The sequence below is a fragment of the Phascolarctos cinereus genome, unplaced genomic scaffold, assembly GCF_003287225.1.
Source record: "Phascolarctos cinereus isolate Bilbo 61053 unplaced genomic scaffold, phaCin_HiC Scaffold_3;HRSCAF=262, whole genome shotgun sequence".
Taxonomy (NCBI): domain Eukaryota; kingdom Metazoa; phylum Chordata; class Mammalia; order Diprotodontia; family Phascolarctidae; genus Phascolarctos; species Phascolarctos cinereus.
Window position 1 is genome coordinate 4,137,917 of NW_027555736.1, and position 21,267 is coordinate 4,159,183.

At 36.4% G+C, this 21,267-nt stretch overlaps 1 pseudogene; it reads right to left on the minus strand.

Moving 5' to 3' along the window:
* Positions 1-19,957: 19,957 nt before the first annotated feature.
* Positions 19,958-20,278, minus strand: LOC110198665 (cytosolic iron-sulfur assembly component 2A-like; annotated as a pseudogene).
* Between the last annotated feature and the right edge of the window lie 989 nt (positions 20,279-21,267).

The following is a 21,267-nucleotide window of genomic DNA, read 5'->3' on the forward strand; positions in this document are numbered from 1 at the left end:
TGCCAACTCCCTCCTCTCCCTATATTCTCTCTCCTCTCTTAAGATAAATCTTTAAGATGCCTGCTTTAGGAGAAAAAAGAGAAAAACAATACCTATTAATTCCTATCTCAGGTTAGAGTCTTCGTCTTCCCTTCCCATTCAAGGAAGAAATTCAGTTCTCAGCTATGTAGCACCTTAATTCTTCTTAGAAACTAGTCATTCCAAGCCTTGCCAGAGGGACTGATACCCAAGACTAGAAGAAAAAGCATGGACTTGAGAGGTCAAATCCTAACTCTTCCCCATATTTACTATGTGAACAAGTCACTTAACCTTCCAAGTATTCTGTTTTATTGCCAGGAAAATACAGTATTGATGGAGGGAATCTTTGAAAATAGCAAATGCCATAGAAATAGGAGTTAAGTCTGTAACTGATGATACATTACATTAGTGTCACAGAAGCACTAGGACTCATACACACTAAACTCGATCGGGGTGGCATCTCAGGAACTCATCCTATTCTAATGATATCCCCATTTAAGCTTTTTCCAGGGCAACATAAGAACGTGGTTCAGGACTGGGGCTCCAAGAAAACAAACAAACAAACAAAGGAATGAACCAGTGAACAGCAAATAAACAAACAAATAAATGAATAAATAAATAAACAAATGAATGAATAAATAAATGAACATATGAATAAATAAACAAATAAATGAACAAAAATAAATAAATAAATAATAAATAAATAATAAATAAATAAATAAATAAATAAATAGCAAGCAAACAAATAAACAAATAAATGTAGAAAGAGGAGAGAGAGAGCGCGCCATCTCCTATGGAAGCACACAGTGAGATAAAACTATATACTTAACCCCACAAAAAAAACACTTTTCAATGTACTTTTCAATGTACTTTCAATTCTCTCTCCTCTAAAGGAATTTTTGATCCCTCAGAATGATTATGCATAAATTACCAACACAGATAATATGTGGGAGGAAGTTATATTACCCAGCTCTTTTCACAACTACTCCAACAAAGACCTAAGGAGACTGCTAGACCATGTAGTAATGGTTAAATCTAAGGAGAAGTCATAATGGACCTTTGATCTAGTCTCAAATAATGAATTTTACCCAGGGCAGGAAATGTAAATCAGAAGATGGGCCTGAATCTATGGCTTTCTGACCTCAAACTATGATTATGGACCCAGAATATGGCTAAAACTATAGCATTCTTTGTCTTCGTCTCTGTCTCTCTCTGTGTGCCCCTTTTTGTTTCTGTCTCTGTATCTGTGTCTTTATGTCTGCCTCTGTCTCTCTTCTGTCTGTCTCTCTCCCTCCTTCCTTCTCTCTTTATATGGAGCTTTCCAGCTAGCAGATAATGGCTTGGGCCAGCAACTCTTTACTGGAACTCCACCCAGGGGTCGATCTGCAGTTGTGTTCCTTATAACAAAACTAGTTTCTGGATCTTGGAAATTCAGGAGGTCAGCTATCTGACTGTGGTTTAAATCACATTGCATAACACCTGAAAAATGTTTGCAACCACCTAGACTGAGCCACTCCTGTGATTCTTGAAGAACACAACATGAAATTACTAGAGAATGTAGTATTGGTATCCCAGTTAATACAAATAAAGTCCATACAAGGCCAAAGCAGACTGTCTAGACGTGTGCCAAGCCTGGCCCCTGCACAAAATCCCATTATGAGGAGTTAGGCTGAAGGAAAGAGTAATTTTTTTTTTTAAAAAAAAGAAAGAGTCCCACAAAAAGAGCTATTTTGATAACAAGGATGTCCAGCACTTGAGCCCAGAAAGAAAGAATAATTCCCAAATATCTATAAGCTAAGCTTCAAAGAAAAACATAGCTCAACCACAAGGTCAACTAGAATTGCTAGAGGAAGTGAAATGTAATTTAAAACTTAAGATGATAATGCAAACAACTGTACTAAAGGAAAGAGTTGGGATGACAGTTTGGAATGCAAGGCCTGTAAGAATAGCCAACAGCTAGTCCATACAGGTATAAAATATCATCTAAGCAACAGACGCTTTAAAATTAGAACAGATGAAACAGATTTAATAACTCAATAAATCAACAAAATATTAAAACAAATTTCAAAGATTAAAAATTAGAAGAAAATGTAAGGTATATCATATCAGGTTTATTTTATCTAATTAAATATGCTTGCCCTCCCACCAGAGTTATTAGAGAATCAAGCAACCACTCCTATGGTGAACCCCCACCTTTCACAGAAGCCTACACACTCACTGAACAATTAGAACAGTGTCTAAAGTTAAGACCTCTCAAGCACAGGTGGTTGGTGTTGGGGAACAACAGACAATCCACATTTCTAGACTTGTACAGGTCACAAAGCTCACATTTGCAGCAAATGACAAAGTCTTGGTCTGATCATCTTTATCATGATCCTTTAATACATTGGGTATTGATTCTGAGTCTTGCAGCAATCAGAGGAAAAGAAGATGTTTGTTTGGCTTATCCAGGCATTCCTACATTGCTTCGCAATTATAGACTCACCTTGCTATGGTTTCCTGCTTAAGGTTGCAACTCCTCATCACTTCACAGTTGATTTCATCAGTAACAATCTCTGGGCCAGGGTTTTGTGTAGATATGTTCTGTGTATAAAGAAGAAAAAAGAAGGAAGGGAAGAAAGAAGGAAGGAAGAAAGGAAGGAAGGAAGGAAGGAAGGAAGGAAGGAAGGAAGGAAGGAAGGAAGGAAGGAAGGAATAGGGAGGAAGGGAGGAAGGAAGGAAGGGAGGAAGGAAGGGAGGAAGGGAGGGAGGAAGGAAGGGAGGGAGGGAGGAAGGGAGGAAAGAAAAGGGAGGGAAGAAGGAAGGAAGGAAGGAAGGAAGGAAGGAAGGAAGGAGGAGGGAGGGAGGGAGGAGGAAGGAAGGAAGGAAGGAGGAGGAAGGAAGGAAGGAAGGAAGGAAGGAAGGAAGGAGGAGAATCAATCAAACTGAGTGGCAACCCTTTCTTTACCATGAACTTTCTATGTGACTTTGGGGATGACAACTTAACATCTTGGCCTTCCATTCCTTCAACCAAAAAATTGGGGGGATTAGACCAGATGATCTGAATAGGCCTTCCTAACTTTTATTTTATAATTTTAATGAAGACAGTGGAGAATATGACTAAGGCAGCAGGCATAGATCATATGGAAAGAATTTTAGGTACTTTGCCACAGGAAATATTTAAAATTCACTTCAGCTAGCTTCCATCTGCTACCTTCCATTTGGCTAATCAAGAAAGCTATTTTTTAAAAGCTTTTTTTAAAAATTAAGAACTGGTAAATACTGGAGTATTGAACCAAAGGAATCCTATAATCTTCTGAAGGAATGTCAGTAAATTTGGGAGGCATTCTCTTCTGGACAGTGGAGTGTTTTATGTCAGCAATTGACCGAGATATCTAACTGATATCCCTCTCTACCTAATCTTCAATTTGAATGGCATTTTTGGAATTATTAGTAATAATAATATTAAGAAAAATAATAACATATCTTAAGTACTTTAGGCTTTACCGTTCTTTACAGCAGCTATTTGAAGTAGTCAGCCCAAGGAATGTTTTCCTCATTTTGAAGATGAGGAAGCTGAAGCACAGAGGAGTTGCCAGCCTCACCCAGTATCTCACATCTAAAGTTTTAATTGGTGCTATAAAAGATGGATTATGTTATGATAATTTTCCAAAAAAAATAGAAATACACAAATCTTCTAGTAAAGACTTTTTTTTTCTTTAACCCAACAAATCATAGAATCCCATCTGTTTTAAGTCCATCCTAAGACAAGATTTTCTTGAATTTTAAGATTTTGAACTAGAAGAAATATGGAACATTACCTTCTCCAAATCACCTAATTTCATAAAGGAAGAAACAGGCCTAGAGCAGCTAAGTCCCTGCCCAAGGACAGACAGGTAATAGTAAACAGAACCAGGACTTAATCCCAGATGCTCTGCCTCCGTTACACCAGAGTAGATTCTGGAGATTTCATCAAAGAGAGGACAGGTTCTTACCTCTCATGGAACAACCAAGATGGATGCAGTTGAGGACACAACGCTCAATGGTTGGATGAAATAGTTATCCTGAGTCCAGATGGGAGAGACAGTGAACACACTGAAACTGTCTTTCAGTTAGAAATGATATAGTGACACTTGGCTACATGTTTATCAGTGAGCACTCACCTAAGCACCAACCATACCTAAACCTCCATGAACCCAGGGAGGTTGATTTTAATTAGATGGCAGCCCTAAGATATGCTTAAAGATAAAAAGCCCTGTGTAAGTGGGAAATTTGGTTTTTTTAATGTTTGATTAATGTGTTCTTTTTATATTGCACATTTATACATTACTCTCACCTTGTGAGATGTCGCTTATAACCAGATAAAACTCATGAGGCAGTGACCTCTGAAAGTGTATGTAACATTTCACACCTGTAGCCATCTCCTGCTTTTTCTATGTTTAAATTAACAGAAATCTATTTTCTCTCCCTCCTACCCTTATCTCATTAAAAAACAGCATTTTTTGGTGACAAATACAGTTAAGCAAAACAAATTCCCTCAATGTGCGTAAAGTTGTAGGTGTGTCCTTTTGCACCCGCAATCCATCGCCTCTCCGTCAAGGGTAGCATGCTTGGTTATTGTTCCTCTAGAATCATGAATGGTCCTTCCACTGAGCACAGGTCTTAGGGCTTTCAAAATTGTTTGCTTTCACAGTTTTGCTACTATTATGCAAATATTGGGGGTCCCTGTCACATCTCACTCTCAGCCTTGGCTCCTCTGACTAAAGCCCAGAATGTCCTTTTCTCCTGTAATCCTGGAGAGGATGGAAGAGTTCAGCAGTGTTTCTCTTTCTGTCTCATGGTTAGTTGTCCATTTGGCAGCCTTTGTCATTTGTTGGGGTATCTGTGTGAGAACTGGGCTCCTCCTGGATTGTTCCCTACTGCCTCCTCGCTACAAATCCCAAATACACATCTTTTACCTACCAATTTTTTCTACTGTGATATGGCTGTGAGTCATAAAATACTCCTGTTGTAGAAAAGTGAAACTGAAAGCATCCAAAGGGTCAGTGGGTGGCTAGGTGGTGCATTAAGTAGAGTAGTTAGCCTGGAGTCAGGAAGACTCATCTTCATAAGTTCAAATCTGGCCTCAGACACTTACTAGTTGTGTGACCCTAAGCAAGTCACTTAACCTTGTTTGCCAGTTTCCTCATCCACAAAATAATCTGTAGAAGGAAATGGAAGACAAGTGTCTTTACCAAGAAAATTCCAAATACGGTCATAAAGAGTTAGACACCACTGAACAGTAACAAAAGGGTATGTCATTTCATTATTATCATTGCCTTTAATTTTTTTAATTGTTTCTATAACTTGTTAATTGACCCACTCATTCTTTAGTATTAGGTTATTTAATTTCCAATTAATTGTTACTTTATGCATCCATTACTTTTTATTGAATGTGATTTTTATTACTTATGGTCTGAACAGTATACATTTAGGGTTTCTACTTTTCTACATTTGGTTGTAAGGTTTTTATGCCCAAATAGATGGTCAATTTTTGTGAAGGTGCTATGTACAGCTAAGAAAAAAAGGTAAAACTTTTTCTTTTCTTATTCTTATTCAATTTTCTCTAGAGGTTTATCATATTTAACTTTTCTAAAATTCTATTCACTTCCTTAAATTCTTTCTTTTTCATTTTGTGGCTATATTTATCTAATTTTGGAAGGGTAAATTTAAAGTCTCCCACTAATATAGTTTTACTATTTCCTCCTTTAACTCATGTAGCTTTTCCTTTAAGAATGTGGATTCTTTGCCCTTCAGTGCATATATGTTTAGTATTGATATTACTTCATTGTCCATGGCACCTTTTAGCAAGATGTAGCTTACCTGCTTATCTCTTTTATTATGTCTATTTTTGCTTTTGCTTGTTCTGAGATTATGATTGCCATCCTTGCCTTTTTTTTAAACCTCAGCTGAAGCATAATAGATTCTGCCCCAGCCCGTTATTTTAACTCTGTGTGTACTTGTTTCAAGTGTTTCTTGTAAACAACATATTGTTGGATTTTGCATTCTAATCCACTCTGTTATTTGCTTTTATTTTATGGATGAGTTCATCCCATTCACATTAACAGTTATATTACTAACTCTATTTCCCTCGATGCAATGTTTCCCTGTTTATCCTCCCTCTCCCTCTCTCTCTCTCTCTCTCTCTCTCTCTCTCTCTCTCTCTCTCTCTCTCTCTCGCTCTCTCTCTCGCTCTCTCTCTCGCTCTCTCTCTCGCTCTCTCTCTCGCTCTCTCTCTCAATCTCACTCTTTCTCTTTCTCTTACCCTCCCTCTCTCTCCCCCCAACTTCTGGCTCCTTTAAACAGCCTTCTCATGTAGCACCCTCTTGTTTTTTTTTTTCTCTTCTCCTTCTACTACCCTGTTGGATAAAATGCATTTCTATATCCAACTTAGTATATCTGTTATTCTCACTTGGAGTTAATTCTGATGAAAGTAAGGTTAAAATGTTGCCTACCATTCCCCATTTTTTTCTTCAAAGTACAAGCTCTTCCTTGCATGCCTCTTTTATGTAAAATATTTTCCCCCATTTTTCCTCGCCCTTCCTCCTTCTCCCAATACATCTTTCTTTCTCATTCCTTAATTTTTTAAAGCTATCCCATCATATTCAACTCATACACATGACCTCTGTCTGTGTGTACTCCCTTTCACCACCCTAATAATGATAAAGTTCTTAGGAGTTACAAGTATATAAATGTAAACATTTTAACTTTTTGAGTCTTTTATGATTTCTCTTTCTTGTTTATCTATTTATGCTTCTCTTGAATCTTGTATTTGAAAGTCATGTTTTGTATTTAGCTCTAGTTTTTTTAATTGGGAATGCTTGAAAGTCCTCTATTTCCTTAAATATTCACTTTTTACCCTGAAGGATTTTACTCAACTTTGCTGGATATGTTATACATGGTTGTAATCCTAGTTCCTCTAACTTCTAGAATATCATATTTCAAGCCCTTTACTCCTTGAATACAGAATCTGAATAATACTGACCAACTTCATGATATTTAAGAGTAGCTCTGGAATTTGACTACAATATTCCTGGGAGTTTTCCTTTGGGGATCTCATTCAGGATGTGATTTCTAGATGCCTTCTATTTCCATTTTGCCCTCTGGTTCTAGAATATGAGGGTCATTTTTCTAGATAATTTCTTAGAAAATGATGTCTAAACTTTTTTTATTATGGCTTTTAGGTAGATCAATATTTCTTACAATATCTCTTCTCAATACATTTTCTAGGTCAATTGTTTTTTCTGATGAGATAATTTCACATTTTCTTCTTTTTTCAGTTTTGAATGTTGCTTTTTGGGTTTCTTGATATCTAATGGAGTCATTAGCTTTCATTTGCCCAAATTTAATTTTTAAGGAATTATTTTCTTTGATGAGCTTTTGTACTTCTTTTTTCCATTTGGTGGATACTGTTTTTAACAAAGTTATTTTCTTCAGTGAATTTTAATGCCTTTTTCTCATTTATCTAATTCTTATTTTTTAAGGAGTTCTCTGAAGTGGATTTTTGTACTTCTTTTCTGTTTGGCAAATTATATTTTAAGATGTTATTTTGTTTAGTATTTTTGTGCTTCTTTTGCCAAGTTGTTAACTCTCTTTTCATAATTTTCTTGTATCACTCTCATTTCTTTTCCCAATTTTCCTCTGCCTCTTATTTGATTTTTAAAATCCTTCTTTGAGTTCTTCAAAGAATTCTTTTTGGATTTATTTCCAATTCACATTTTTCTGTTAGGTTTCATTTGTAGCTGTTTTGACAGAATCATCTTCTTCTGAGTTTGTGTCTTGGTCTTCCTTGTCACTATAGTAGTTTTGAAGGTCAGGTTTGTTTTTGTTCTTTGGTCATTTTTTAGCATATTTCTTGATTTTTAACCTTATGTTAATGGTGATCTCTGCTTCCAAGGTAAAGGGCACATTCTCCCATGCTTCCACATTTTGTACTCCTATTTCCAGAGCTAGTTCTTGGAGTGTGTAATTTTTTGTTGATTCCAAAGTGGTATGATTCAAGGAGAGGTGTGGTTGCTGCATTCCTGGCTTGTGCTCAGGTCTTTACCCAAGAAGGAACCTTTTTCCCCTGCAGCCATAAGTGCTATTGCTTGTCATGGCCCTGGAACTATGTCCGGGTCTTCTCCTCATCACTAGCATTCTTTTCTACCTTGAAACTGACACCAGGGTCCCTACTCCCTTGTGAGCCACATGCAATCTTCTGCACCCTGGAACTGTGACCAGGGTCCCTGTTTCCCTGTGGCCATGTGTGCTATCATTCCTTTTGCCCCTGAAACTGTGAGTCAAGCTCCTTCTCTTCCACAGCCATCAAATGCTGGTACTCCTCTTTGCCCTGGAAGTGTGACCTGAAAATGCATACAAATAATAAAAGAGGGTCCTGAATCTAGTGCCAGTAATTCATCCTTTGTAATCTTTTTCTGACCAATTGTCCAGCCCAATTACTATCTCTGAGCTTAGAGCTCCCAAAACTCTGCTGCCACTGTTGCAGCTGTTTTGAAAGCTTGCTGCTGGGGTTGCCAAAGCAGTATTATCATGTCCTGTATGTGCTATGTGCTGACTCTCACTCCAGTGTCACAGACCTCTCCCATTCACCTCCTAAGTTGTCTTAGGCTGAAAAATACCTCCCACCAACCTTTTGTTGGCTCTTTCACTCCAGAATTCAATTTAAGCTGCTATTTTAAAGTGGTTTTGAGAGAAAAGTTGGGAGAGTTTAGCCAAGTTGATATGTGTGTTCCACCTTGGCTCTGTATCTTCATGAGAATATGTTTTTGTTTTGTTTTGTTTTTTGTTTGTTTTTAGGCAATTGGGGTTAAGTGACTTGCCCAGGGTCACACAGCTAGTAAGTGTCAAGTGTTTGGTCTGAGGCCGGATTTGAACTCAGGCCCTCTTGATTTCAGGGCCAGTGCTCTATCTACTGCATCACCTAGCTGCCCCAAGGATATGTTCTTAATATTAAATTCTTCTCCTGTTTTTTTCTGTTCGCTTCCTTTGTCTAATGTCTATCTTCTCAGAACTCTTAAAGCCATGGTCCCATCCCACTAAGTTACTGGTTATATGATCAACCTTGCTTCATTGAATTTAAGGAGGATTAGGGTCTTCTAACTTCATAACACATGGCAATTTTTGGCTACCCTGTCTGTTTATTCCAATTCATAGAAACTGTCTCCTTTAGGAATCCTTGGCCTACAATCTCATTAAGCAGTTACAAATCTCTCTGAAGTTGCCATTGATATGGAGGGACTTTCTATATGGGCTGAATAATGACCATTATGTCTCATCCTAGCAACTGACTCAGTGACTGTTGAGAAGACTGTCACTAAATTGACTGCTAGATGAAGATTTTTTTTTTCCTTCTGTACTGCCTCTTACACGCCATCTACTACGTTTGGGGGAATAGCAGTCTGGCCAAACATGATCTCATGTTCCTGGAATGTGCTTGCACTAAAGAAGCTACAAGATGTTAGAATCCTTACAAAAACAGAGGATATCCTAGTGCTTTATATATTCCATTGAATATTTTGGGTTGGATAGGTGACAGGGTAAGACTCTAGGCTGGGGTTGTCATGAGTGAGACATTTCCTAGGTAACATAAAAACAAAACTCCCTCTACTAATGCAAATCAGTAAATTCTGCAATTTTTAGCATTAGAGATCAGAAGGTTAGCATCTTCCCAGAGGTCATACTGACCACAGGATCAAACACAGTCAAGATTTGAACCCAAGTGTTCTTGACTACATGACTGAAGCCCTAACCTTTATGCAACCATGAGATTCTGCCTACTTGAGCACAGTAGGTACTTAATAAATGTGTGTTCAATTTGATTGGATTTAGACATGAAAATATATTTCAGGCAGAATTTCAAGCTTGTCAGCACCAAAAGCAATACATCACTAAAAGATATTGACTAATCTGATGGAAGTCAATTGAATTTCATACCTTGTTTTCACTCAGACATGAAATGGGGCATTTTAAATTGGGGACCATCGTGAGGTTTCTCATTTTAATCTTTGAGAAAATGGTATTTCATGATAGCACATGATTTGCAGTGGCCACAATCACATAAAGGCAAGCTTTCATTAGAAGTAGTGTAGGAATAGTCAACAATAAAATCAGAATCATGGATAATAACAAGAGCCCACAAAAGGCATGTTTCTTTTCATGTCCCCAAATCTGGCTTCCTGATAGAAGTTTTAGTGAGGATGCTGATGAGCTGGCAAATCAGAGTCTAACTCTCTGACCTGCATCTGGAACAAGCATAAACATGAGTAACGATGACTGGGTTGTTCATCTATACTCCATTTTAATTGAAAATTATGTCTGAAATTCCTGCCGATCCAGGCTGTGCCTGTCTCTCCTTTCCCATTGCTTGGATTTATGCACTTCCTCATACTAAAGGACTGGCCATTTCCCATAAATATGAACAGATTTCTACTTGTGCATTCCATAAATATATAAAGATCACAAGGAAATTAACATGGTGCCTGAAGCTGTCTGTCTTTGGTGATATATGACATATGAATCATGTCCTCAGTACTATTATCCCCAAACACCATGATTCTTATACAAAAAATTTGCTTCTTACAGCTTCTGAATTATAGGGAGAAACACTACCCTAATGGATTTGAGGTTTATCAGTTAGTTTCAGCAGTTTTAAATGGATGTTGTCCATCCACTGCCATATTCATTCAAAAGCAATTGACTACAGTACAATGGCATAGTCAATTTATTTTGGGAAACAGAAACACTAGGTATCATTCATATGATTTGTTGTCTTTTTTTTTTTAAGGAGGAACATAATTTGCATGATACTCAGCACAGGCAGATATGTGAATCCCACCTATCCTTATAGGTTTTTGGAGGCATCCTAAAGGTTAAAATTGTATTTTTTCATAAACTAGAAATTCTCCCTATGAGTTGAGGGTCCATATATTTAAATATGCAGACGCAAATAAAATTTGGATCATATTACAAATTCAATGCACTTGAATATGACTTCCAGAAACATGACTTCCAGATCTGTATATCCAACTTCATACTTTTTTTGAGCTCTAGTACTAATTCACTATCTGACCATCGGACAACTCCCAACTTTATGCCCCATAGAAATGTCAAACTCAAAATTTCCAATTTGTTATTTACAATCCTTCTACCAAATCTTCTAAACTTCTTAATTGTCATGTAGATATTAAGGGTACCACCTTTTTTCTAGTCATGCAAGTTTATAAACTTTCAGGCTATTTTTTTTTAGCCTTTCCTGGCTTTTACTATGGGAGCTTCCAAATAGTTAATAGTGGGTGCAATGGATGGTACAATGGCTCTTTCACTTCCCTTTTAGAAACACTTCATCAAACAAATTGTGGTATATGAACGTAATAGAATGCTATTGTGCTATAAAAAATGATGACCAAGCCGACTTCAGAAAAACCCGGAAAGACTTGTATGGACTGAGGCTGACTAAAGTGAGCAGAACCAGGAGAACGTTGGACACAGTAACAGCCACATTGTATGATGACTAACTTTGATAGACTTGGCTCTTCTCAGCAATGCAATGATCTAAGACATCTCCAAAAAGTCTCATGATGGAAAATGCTGTCCATCATCATTACAGAGAAAGATACAGTAGAATATACGAGCAGTGAATTAATGTCAGAATTTTTCAATATTTTGGTTAATTTTGCTGTACTTTTTAAAATAATGAATTGGTATCTGGGAGGAGGGATTATAATAGGAAATGTAAGTGATGCAAAACTAAAATAAATGAAATATATATTTAAATTAATAAGGAAAATTATTTTGATAAGTAACCTTGCAAAGGTATGTTTCCACCATTTGGCTTTAATACGTCATTTTGTTTAGGAAAACAGAACAATGTTGTAAAAGTCTCTCTTTTCTGCTGCCTCAGGGGAAATTGCCTTCATTTTTGTCTCTAAGGTTTCATGGAACATCTGTTCTTCCCTCACTAATTAGGAGTACAGAGCACTGTCTCCCTCCACCTCCCAAGTGAATGAATGGAGGCTGGGAAAGAGTCAGGTATCAGCTTCTCATTTTATCCAAAAGAGGTGCAACCATGAGATGGAGTTTGGTACTAAAGAGACGGCAGAGAGGACATTTTCAAAGCAGTCAGAGGGGAATGCAAGAAGAAGTGATTACAAGTAAGTATCTCTTTTACTATTCTTTTATTTCTCTTCATAGTTTTTTCTCCTTTTCATCCAATTGATGAACTCTTTTTTAAAAAATTTTATTCATTTTTTACCCCTTATTCATATACTGAGGTGTCTAAGTTCATGGCACCCCTCCCTTATAACAAAATAAATAGTGACACAAACAATGAGTTGGGAGTGACTGTACCCAATCACATATGGAAAGTTCTGCACCTGTAATTGTTTTACCTCTCTAGCAAGAAGAAGGAGGTGTGGTTCATTCTCTATTCCTTGGGACCACTAGTGGCCATAGCTTTTTATGTAAGCAAAGAATTTAGAGCTGGAAATATCACAGTGTCAAACCATTCACACTCATATCTGTAAAAAAATTACTCCTTACCAGCAGTATGTTTCCAAAAGGCCATTTATACCTCTGCTCGAACACCTGCAATGAACCCCAAGATATCCCATTCTACCTTGGAAAAGTCTTCTTCATTTGTTTGTTACTTTTTTCATGGCATTCAGCCTGAGTCTGCCTCATTGCCTCATCCACCCATTGCCCCTGATTCTTTCATCCATGGTCAACCATACTTAGCCAGTCTCTCTGCCATAAAACATCCCTTCAAATACTTCAAGGTGAGCCTCTTCTCTCTGACTCTTCTCTTCTCTAGGTTAATCATCGTCAGTTAGTTCACCTGATCAAATCCACTTAATATGAATTTGGCTCTCTGTAGGCTTTGGTCAGTTGTCCTGATATTTTTAAACCTAAGAAACCTAAGAACGTATGGTAGATTTACCTAATCCTACCCTCAAAGAGCTCACAATCTAATGGGGAAGACAACAAGCAAACAGATCTGTACTAACAAAGTATATACCAGATGACTAGGAAATAATTAGTAAGATTGGTTAGGAAAACTTCCTCTAAAGGTAAGATTTTAGTTTGGAAGAAGAAGGAAGCCAGAGAAGGCAGTAGGCAGAGATAATGAGGGAGAGTATTACAAAGATGGAGGACAGTTAGAGAAAATGTCCAGACCCAGAAATGGAATGTCTTGTTTGTGCAACAGCCAGGAGCCCAGTGCCACTGGATGGAAGAGTACGTGATAGGGAGTAAGAGGTAAGTAAAATAGAAATTTAGAAGAAGGCTAGGTAATGAAGGGCTTTGGACTAACTCAAAGCAGAGGATTTTGGTTTTGACTCTGGAAGCGAGTGAGAGCCACTGGAGTTTATTAAGTAAAGCAGGTAACATGATCAGACCTGCCCTTTAGAAAAAAAAATCACTTTGGTGGCTGAATGGAGGGTGGACTCAAGAGGGGAGAGACTTGAAGCTTATAGACCTATCAGCAGCTATTGCAATAGTCCAGGTATGAGCTTATGAGGGTCTGCACTGAGTAGGGGGCAGTGTCAGAGGAGCAAAAGGATCAGAAATGATGGATGTTACAAAGGTGAAATTGACAGGTTTTTGCAACATTGGAAATGTTAGTGAAAAAGAGTAAAGAGCCAAGGGTGATGCGTTGGTTGTTAGCCTGAGTTACTAAATGGGTGATTTTGTCCTTTCTGGCAATAATGAAGATAAGACAGGTTGAGGGTTTAGGGGAGAAAATAATGTATCTGGTTTACAAAAGGCATTGAATGCCAAGGAGATGATTTTACATTTGGTGCTCAAGGTGAAAGAAATCCACTCTCATTGATTGACTAGGGGAGGTAACCTGATAAGATCTGTACTTTAGTCAGGTCACTTTGACCGCTGATTGGAGGGTGCATTGGATTGAGGTGGGTAAATTACTTGAGAAATAGAAATCAATCAGAAGATGACTGTAATAGTCTTTTCCTGAGATAATGAGGGAAAACATCAGAATAGAGTAGCAGTGTCAAAAGAGAGAAGGGAACATATCTGAGAGATGCTATCGAGGTTGAATTGACAGTACTTGGCAACAGATTGGATATTGGGGGGAAGGGATAAGAAAGAGTCAGGAGTAAAGGATGATACCTAAGTTCTGAGGCTTTGTGACCAAGAAGATTGTTATATCCTTGAGAGTAACAGGAAAGTGAGAAAAAAGTGAAAGGCTTAGGAAGAAAAATGAGTTCAGATTTGTAAATTTTGAGTTTGAGATGTCTAGTTTGAGTTGTCCAAATGCAATTATAGGTGCATGTCTCTAATTCCAAGGGTAGGTGAAAGGCTGACATTGGATACGTATATCCAATAATCACCAACCTAGAGATGGAAATGGAATCCATGAGGATTGGTGTTATCATGAATGAACCAGCACAAAGGGACAAGAGAAGGCTGAGGACAGAGTTCTATGAGGTGATGCAAACTAGCAGCATTGAGCGGAACCAAAATCGAGCAAAGGAAACTGAGGAGGAAAAGTCAGATAGGCAGGAGGAGAACCAGGACAGAGTAGAGGCATTGAAACCCAGAGAGAAGAGAGGACCAAAGAGAAAAGGGTGATTGATGTTGTCCAAGGTTGCAGAGATTTCAAAAAAGAATATTGATTGAGAAAAGGCTGGGTTTCAATTGCTTCACAATCAGGTCTTCCCTATCTTGTCAGTTATCATACACTTTACTCCCCTACATTTGTTCAATGGCACCAGCCACATTGACGTGCTCACCTTTCCTCACACACAGTAGCACCTATTTTGGTGCCTTTACTCTGGTTGGCCCCTATGCCTGGAGTACTTTCCCACCTAAACTCTGCCCCTTAGTATCCCTGGATTGATTCAACATTCATGTCAGTGGGTGCTTTCTGCAGGAGGCATTTTCCAGTTCCCTTGGAGGGCTGTGCTTCTTCTCCAAGGTTGACTTCCATCTTCTCTGTAGGTATTTTTCCATGATATGCAGTTACATATGACCTCTAGCATTAGAACATATATTCCTTAAGGGTAAAGATGGATGCTCTTGGCTAGTGTTTTATTTTTAATATTAATTGATGTATTTTATTTTGATGTTACATGTATTGTCAAACGAACCCCATTTCATGAGAGCTGTCTTGCAACAAAGTAAAAATAATTAATTGCATTAAGTAAAACATAATACAATGATTACATCTGAAAGTACATGGAATTCTCCATATCTGTACCACCTCCCCACCTTTCTATTCAATTACTTTGTTAAAATGTTAATATATAAAATGTTAATAATACTTTGTTAAAATGATGATAAATCTATTTCCTCTTCCTCTCACTCTTAACTCTGTTAAGGAACAAAAAAACCCAAAAAAAACAAATAGTCAAGTAAACACAATTCCTTCATTAGTTGTGTGCAAAAAATACATTTATTGTGTGTCCTAAATCCATCATTTCTCTTTTGGGAGGTTGATAACATGTTTCATCATTGATCTTCTGGAATCATGAATGGTCATTGCCTCAATCAGTGTTTTTCAAGCCTTCAAAGTGGTACTTACAGTGTTGTTACTGTTTAAGACCTTCTGGTTTTGTTCACTTTGTTCTTCACCAATTTATAAAAGTCCTCAAAATTGTCCATGTTTATAATATTGATATTACAAAATATTCTTCTCATTCTGCTTATTTCACTCTGTATTGGGTAGCATAAATCTTTCCGTGTCTTTTTGAAATTATCTATTTCCTTATTTCTTACAACAAAAGAGTATTCCATCATATTCATATGCCACAATCTATTCAGCCATTATTCAATTGATGAGTGTCCCCTTAAGGTTCCAGATTTTTGCTGCCACTAAACGAGCTGCTGTGAATATTTTTGTACATATAGTATCTTTTTCCCCATTCCTTTGATCCCTTTGGGGTATAGGTCTAGCAGTAGTATAGGTGGGTGAAAGGGCATGCACCGTTTAGTAACATTTTCGTTTGTAATTACAAATTGCTTTCCAGAATGGTTGTGTCCATTCCCAAGTTCACCAAAACTGCATCAATGTGCTTATTTCCCCACAATCCTTTTAATAGTTTTCATTTATCTTTTTTAAGAAAAAATAAATTAATGAGTCCATACCCTAGTTGTTTAAATCTTTGTGTTTATCAAATACTAGGGTTCTAGATATATTTACTACTTATGTTTTCTAGCTAATCTCATTTACTCATTAGTTTCTCTTTTTTAACTAGCATCAAACTGTTTTAATAATTATGACTTTGTAGAACAGTTTGAGATCTGGCACTGCAATCTCCCTTTGTTTCTACTTCTTTTTTGTATTATAGGAATCATCTGCATTTTATTTCTATTTTTACAAGTAATGATTGAAGCCTGGTTTATCTATGTACAATGGGACTAGTTGATCTGCCAAAGAAAGGTGGTGACAGAATGGGCATCTGAAAAAGTCATATGTCTAATTCACAATAACTAGAAAATATTCTTCTATCTAATTACAAAATGTGATGGAATATGAGAATGTTACATACATTAATATAATAGGTGCCATCTTATCATTAAGTCTTGTTTGAGAAATGGTCTTTCAAGATAGTGCTTGCAGAGGATTCTGGGATGATGGTGGAGTAGGTCAGAAAATTCCAAGCTCTCAATATTTCCCCCAGAAAAGATATGAAATAACACCTCAGGGAGAATATTGAGCAGTAAAAATAAATAAGAGTAGAGGCAGAACAGGGGTCTTCCTAGAAAAATCAGAGAAGATCTGAAGAAAAGTCCTAGGATGAGGTTTGGTCTGTGTGAAGAATAAACATCTCTAGGCTAAGTCCTAGGTCAGCTTAAATAATAAACAGCAATCTCTGGGGTTAGCTGCCTCCCCAAGGACAGTGAAGGGCATTGGCATCTGATCCTGGGAAGATCAAGGAAACCTCTGCTGACATGGGATGTCAGACACAGCTGTGCTATGGAGACACAACTGGGGGTTAGAATGAACCAGCACATGATGCGTGAGTGTAGAAGAGGTGTGTGGGGGTGCTTCCACCACTGTCTGTGGGCACTTACAGTAGGCTGGAGGCCTGGGTTCTAGTTCAAAGACAGAGGGAAGAACTGAAGGAGGATCTGAGGCCAGAAGCACCATCCCCCATACTTCAGGATTAGAGGTGATTATAAAAATTGAGTCACTACAAATAAAAAGTGCATAGGCCAAGGAGAAAAACATCAACATAGAGAGTTACTATGGGAATAGAGAAGACCAGGGTATGTCTTCAGAGGAGGATACTGAAGCAAAGAAACCCTCTTCAACCCCAAAGATTAATATAAAATGGTAACCTGCTCAAAAAGTATTCATAGAAGACTCTAAAAAGACTTTAAAAATCAAATGAGAGAGATAGAGGAAAAACAAAAACAAACCAAACAAACAAAAAGAACAATCCAAGAAAAACAAGAAGATTATGAAAAGAGAATCAACCAATTAGAAAAGGAGATCCAGAATCTTAAGGAAGGAAATTACCCCTTGAAAAACAGAATTAGGCAAGAGGAAGCTAGTGAAGTTATAAGAGATCAATAAGTAATAAAATAAAATATAGAGAATGAAAAAATAGAAAAGAATATGAAACATCTCATAAGAAAAACAACTGAAGGGTCAGCTAGGTGGTGCAGTCAATAGAGCACTGGCCCTGGAGTCAGGAGGACCTGAGTTCAAATCTGACCTCAGACATTTAAAATTTACTAGCCATGTGGCCTTGGGCAAGTCACTTAACTCCATTGCCTATCAAAAAAAAAAAAGAAAGAAAGAGAAGAAAAAGAAAAGAAAAGAAAAGAAAAGAAAAGAAAAGAAAAGAAAAGAAAAGAAAAGAAAAGAAAAGAAAAGGAAAGAAAAGAAAAGGAAAGGAAAGAAAAGAAAAGGAAAGGAAAGGAAAGGAAAGAAAAGAAAAGAAAAGAAAAGGAAAGAAAAGAAAAGAAAAGAAAAGAAAAGAAAAGAAAAGAAAAGAAAAGAAAAGAAAAGAAAGAAAAGAAAAGAAAAGAAAAGGAAAAGGAAAGGAAAGAAAAGAAGAGAAAAGAAAAGAAGAGAAAAGAAAAGAAAGAAAAGAAAAGAAAAGGAAAGGAAAGAAAAGAAGAGAAAAGAAAAGAAGAGAAAAAAAGAAAAGAGAAAAGAAGAGAAAAAGAAAAACAACTGATCTGGAGAACAGAACAAAAAGATAACACATTAAAATAATCAGACTACCTGAAAGCTATGATCAAAAAAAGAATCTTGATACAAAAATAAAAGAAATAATTAAAGAAAATCATCCTAAAGTCTCAGAACAAGAAGGGAAAGTAGAAATAGAAAAGATTTACTAATCACCACCTGAAAGAGAATTTTGAGGAAAACTCCTAGGAATATTATAGTTAAATTCTGAAAACCTCAGCTCAAGGATAAAATATTACAAGCAACAAGAAAAAGTAACAAATATGGTGGGGCCACAATTGGAATCACACAAGACCTAGCAGAAATGACACTGAAAGATCAAAGATCTTGGAACATTATATATTGAAGAGCAAAAGAACTGGGATTCTTGCCAAAACTATCATACCCAGCAAAGCTAAGTGTAATACTGAATTAAAAAAAAAAGAACATTTAATGAACTGTCAGACTTTCAGGACTTTGTCAAAAAAAAACTAAATTTAATAGAAAATTTGACATACGAGAGCCAAGAGAAATATAAGGTACTTACCAAAGAATAATTATAATGGACTCAGTAAAGACAGACTGTTTACATTTTATATATGTAAAATGTAGAGTGTAAGACTGTTATTATTAATTGGGTAGTTCTTAAGAAAAATTGGGACAGACTTGAGTATAATATAACTTTAAAAAGTGGAACTATTTAGAAATAGCAAAAAGAGTAATTATTTTATACACATGAGGTGTGAGAGGAGAAGAGACGGAGAAATTGATGGGGGAGGAGGGTTATTAGTTCTGTAAATCTACCTTCACCAGGAATGGATTCAAGAGGGAATAATACAAATATATCTAGAAGAGTATAAAAGTCTTCTAGATTCAGAAAGAAATAAAATGCTAAGTGGATAGGAAGGGGGCAGAGAATAAGAAAGGGATCTCTAGATGGGAGGGTGAAGGAATAGGTCAAAGGGGGGTATAGAAGTGTGTTTAGATTTAAAGGAATGGGAGGATAAGGGAGGAATGCCTGGTTGGGGGTGGTGCAGCTAGGTTAAGTAACAGGAGGGCAAGGTAGAGGGTAGAAGTAAAGTAAAGGACTTATGGGGGATGGGAAAGGAGAGATATGCAAAAACATAAAAACTAATATCAGAAGTAGATTTTTTTTTAGGGAAAAGTATGTGTTTATGTATGTATGTGTGTATGTGTATATAAGTATATTGGTATCTATATATCTATATCTATATATAAATATATCCATGCTTAATTGTAGCCTTCAGGGGAGGGGGAAGGATGAACAAAATAAAAAGTGGAGAGCAGAGAAAACTAACAAAAGAAAACTAACAAGGAAGCAAAGAGAAGACTGACAGTTCTCAACATGACCCGAAGTACTTATTATATGGGCTTTTTTGAAATGGAAACATTGCTATATATTTTGAATCCTCTCTTACCTTTTGCTATTCACATGACATGCTTTTTATTTTTTTATTACATATTTAAGTTTTAGTATTTAAGGTTATGTTTCTTTTTTATTATGTATTTAAGTTTCTTTAATAAAGGAGTGCTTGGAGGTACAGATTGTCCAAGTAATAAACAAAAAGGCATTTTATTTTAACAGAGTTTAACAAATGTATCAAGTGATTACAATTTGGTGACTTTCAGAAGAGAAGCTAGTCATGAGCAATGACACATTGTTTGACAGTTTCCAGTAAGTTGGAATTCCCTATTGTGGCTTCTATTTTCTCCTTGTTATTGATTTGTTTATTTATATTTTCTTCTGTGTAATGGGTTCCTTCAGAAATATAGATTTCCAATTTATGTTTGAAAGGTAAATACCTCTAAAGTTTTACTTGTAAGCAAAGGCCAAAAAGAGTGTCCAGAGAGAAATGAGGTATTGTGGGTGTGAACCTGATAATAACCAGATAATCTTCTACTTGTATCTCCTTCACTTCCACCACTTCCAGTTCTTCTAAAGTGTTGGACTTCTCTGATTCCATGATGATGCTTTTTTTTTTTTCCATGATCCCGGGCTACTGGGAAGCATCCAGCGCAGAGCGTTCTGAGAGTCACAGGACTGCTCAGCACCCAGAACAGCAGGCCAGACACTCGCTCCATCCTCCCTCTCTGCTATCCCTGATGTCCCTCACTTTGTTTCCACTTCTTTGTATTAGTTCTTTGAGATTCTTGGTCTTGGTTATTGCTTTTGGTATTACTGCTGTTGCTCTTTCTTGAGAATTTGAGTACTGCTTTTCTATTTCTATAAAGTGATATTTGAGAGTCTGGTTGTTGAATAGATAACCAGGGAATTGAATAAATAAATTAGTTTTTGAGTGTTTTTGAAACAAATGTGCATTGTATTTCATCAAAAAGGTTTTTCTGGGCTCATGGATATAATTATATGGTTTTTGCTGATTTTATTATTAATATGGTTAGTTGACTTTACAGTTTTCCTACTATTCAACCAACTATACATGCTTAATATAAATCCAACTTGGGTGTGTCTAATCTTTATGATATGTTGCTAAAGCAACTTTTTTTGCTCTTTGATAATGTTTAATTTTTTTTCATTTTTGTTCAATAGAAATATTAGTCTATTATTTCTTTTTTTTAAATTTCAAAGCTCCCTGGTTTCTGTATTTGTTGAATGTTTGAAAGGGTTCATTTATGAATTCATCTGATCTTGGAGTTTATTTGGAAATTGATTTATAACTTGCTCAATTCTAACTCTGAAATTTAATTGTTTAATTCTCTAATCCTTTTTCTGTAATTTAGTATTTTATATTTTGTAAATATTCTTTTTTTATTGAAGTTGTAAGACTATTATTATGTAAAATTATAAAGTAATTTCTATTTATATCCTCTATTAATTTTTTTATGAATTAACCTTTTGTCCTTTTTAAAAATTATGATTTACTTATTTTAATATTCTTTTCTTTTTAAATTTTGAGTTCCAAATTCTCTCCCTACCTTTCATCTGCTCTTCCTCCCACTGAGAAGGAAAAAAATATAATATCACTTAGATATGTGAAACTGTGCAAAACACATTTCCATATTAGCCATGTTTCAAAAAATGCAAGAAAAATAATGTGAGAAATTGTACTTAA